This window comes from Drosophila hydei, unplaced genomic scaffold, assembly GCF_003285905.1.
Source record: "Drosophila hydei strain 15085-1641.00,03,60 unplaced genomic scaffold, DhydRS2 tig00000001-arrow-pilon, whole genome shotgun sequence".
Classification (NCBI taxonomy): domain Eukaryota; kingdom Metazoa; phylum Arthropoda; class Insecta; order Diptera; family Drosophilidae; genus Drosophila; species Drosophila hydei.
Genome location: NW_022045643.1, coordinates 11,711,163 through 11,714,369, shown reverse-complemented (window position 1 = coordinate 11,714,369; position 3,207 = coordinate 11,711,163).

Here is a 3,207-nt window from a genome sequence, read left to right as displayed (position 1 = left end):
ACTCCACAATACGTTGCCGTCAACATTCCATGTGCTGTCGCAACGTTGAAACATAATCCATTCAGCATAATCGCTGACACAGCGATTATAGGTCAGGGCTAGCTTATGTTAAGAATATTTTGTCATTTATATTTCAGTACGGATTTGACCAATAAACGAACAAGTATAATTCTATCTCACTGACTTAACTTCGTGCAGAGATCACAAGTAAACAGTTCGAGTATATTAATTATTAACTTATATATATATTTCTTTATTTGTATATGATCATTTATATTGTTAAATGAAATATTCTTTAACTAATTCTCAATAGTTGATGACCTGCGTCTGCCTTAAATTTAAAAGAGTTCTGCTCTTAAGACATAGCCAAGTCGGCTCCGTATAGAGAGTGACGCTTAATAATAACGCACCAGCACCAACAACAACAGCATTAACAATTACCTGGCAATCAACTAACTCACACTTGCGGTAATTGCGCAAGCAGCTGTGGGCGCGGGCAGGGCAAGGGGCAGGAGCAGGGCCAACATATTGATAAGTCTAAGCCTGGACAGACCGCTATATATAGAAGTATGAGTACGAGTAAGCAATTGAAATCAAAAGTTGCAGAACCGCTACCGGAACCGTTGCTCGTCTCTCTACTAGACTGACTAGAAATAGAAAAGCGCTTCAGCTACAGATACAATTATAGATACAGATACAGATACAGATACACGTTTAAATGACAAATATTTGTTTGTTGAGCGCCATGAAAAGGTCCAGTCCGCAATCCGATTTGTGGGCTTTTGTGCTTCGATTGGTTTGCTGTTGTTTCTCTTGTTGTCTCTGTGTGTGTGTGTGTGTGTGTGTGTGTGTCGTTGCTTGTTGCCTTTCTCTCGGTTGTTGCCGCTTTTGTGACATTCGTTTCGCTACTTTTTCGGGCCGTTTCTTTTTCGGTGGCTGTAAGTAGTTGCTGTTGTTTGTTTGCTGGCCCTTTTGTTTGGGCCACAGAATTTTAATTATAAGCAACTTACACAAAAGCCAATTGTCACTGTAACCGTCCTCGGGCAAAGCTCATTTATCAATGCGACAGTTCTGAGTGGAAAAAGCGTGGAAAAACAATGACGGCAACAGTCTAGAACATAATGGGGAAATTCGGCGAGAGTGATAGTTGACATCAAATAAGATTGCCATGAAAGATGAAAGAGTTGACAAAGATCGATGTATCAATTCAGTTTTCCAAATTACATAAATACAATGCTATACACATATATAATATTTATCGATAACCAATGATCAAAATGCAGCAAATTGCGTTTATTTAAATGAAAGAGTATTGGTAATGTGTATTCATGTACAATAAAACGAATTGAGAAAGATCGATATATTTATTGGTAACTAATAATCGATATATTGTTTATATGTATCATTGATGTAACATTTATCGATATCAAAGTGCATCTAGCCAATCTAGCAATAGACAGAATTGACTAAGATCGATGTATCAATTCACTTTCCTAAACAACAATCCTTTTTGAATCATCGATATTTTACATTTCGACAACCAAGCTTGATTTCACAAAAAGCTTAAACAAAAATAAAATGGTAAGATCGATACTGTCATTTGTTTTTCAAACAATTTTGCTTACCGAATCATCGATGTAACATTTATCGATCACTAATGCTCAAACTGATATTTGATAATATAATTCGATATTTGATGTTAAGTTGATCGTTAACTAATGCTCAATTAGATATTTTAGCACTAATAGCAAAAGGAGTTCATTAATCGATAACTCAATGCCATTTTTGATCGAAGTGGAACTTATCGATTGGCAGTACTGAAACTTTTACCTTACCTTTGATGCCTCAGCATGTGGCTTGAATATTAAGTACCGATAACAGCAGTTAACCTTAACCCCTCTCGTCGCTCTGTTTGGCTACAGTTACCACGCGCGTATCTTACAGATACAAAACGTATCTTTCAACACGCGCGCTGTGCGCATCAATCACAACTACTTAAACAGCATATGAAAATATGCCCAAAACTGAGAAGCACAACAACAGCCCGAGGAAGACCGAGAGCTAACAAATATTTATTATTATTGTTGTATTTCACGCCTTTAAGCCGACAGATACAGTCGAAGAGAAAGAAAAGCCACGAAAAAAATGCGTTGTTATGCATTGGATTTTTCTTAGGCTGCTTTGTTGGCTTTTGTGTATCCCTTTGTTTGTTTGTTTATTATTATTATTATTATTTGTTGCTCTTGTTATTAAGTTCTCATTGTTCTACCGCTGCAAGCAATTTCTCATCGCCAACGCTCGCTGTGCAGCTGTGCATCGCAGCTCGCTTTCCAAATTGTAGTTGTATATGCAGAGACTAAAGCAAAAAACATTAAAAACGAAAACTTTCGGATCAGCTATGGAAATGCAGCATAAACACATAAATTTCGCTATGGACCCGACAACCACCTTTTGCGCCGCTCTGTAATTGTTACAAATTCTTTTTATTATCCTTTTCCTTGCCGGTTGACAATCTTTAAGGCAACTTCTGGCAGTCGGCCCTTGGGTCAGTCGCGCTGTCTTATTGTCTCTTGCCATCGGGCCAACCCCCTTGCGAGGGCAACGACATTTTCTCAGCTTGTAAGTTGCATTTTATGGGCCTGGACTGTGGCATCATTAGGTTTGTGCCGAAAATTAGGGTACAATTTATGGAGGTGCCCCGTTGCCCGCTGCTAATTTTCTTTGAATTTTCCTATTAAAAACGAAGGTGAAAGCAACCCATTGGCAAAACTTGTAATTTATGTCCTTGAGAAAAGGAAGCGCTACAAAAGGCACACAGTTGCTCAAAAATGCGGCCAATTAGTGGCAGCAAATGTCAGCCCTGACACAAAGCCAATGCAAAAAAGTTTTCCCGCTCGGCAGGCCAATTTTCACCTTTCAGCTTTGAGCTTTTCGTTGCGTCTGTCACCTAATTGAATTGGCGAGGAGTGCCAAAATCGCTTAGTGCTAATCCGATTTGTGGCTGACCATTCAGTTACACGCATCAGTTGCGTTTCCTACCCAAGCCTTGAACCCAAAAGTGGACACCCGCATAATCTTGGCTTTTCGCTTAGGAAAAGCACAAGCTGGAATTCTGTGTACTGTGTGTGTGTGAGTGTACTTGAGATTTTTTTTATTTATTTTGTTTGCCCTTGGCTTTTGTTGTATTTTCTTTTTATATATTTTTTA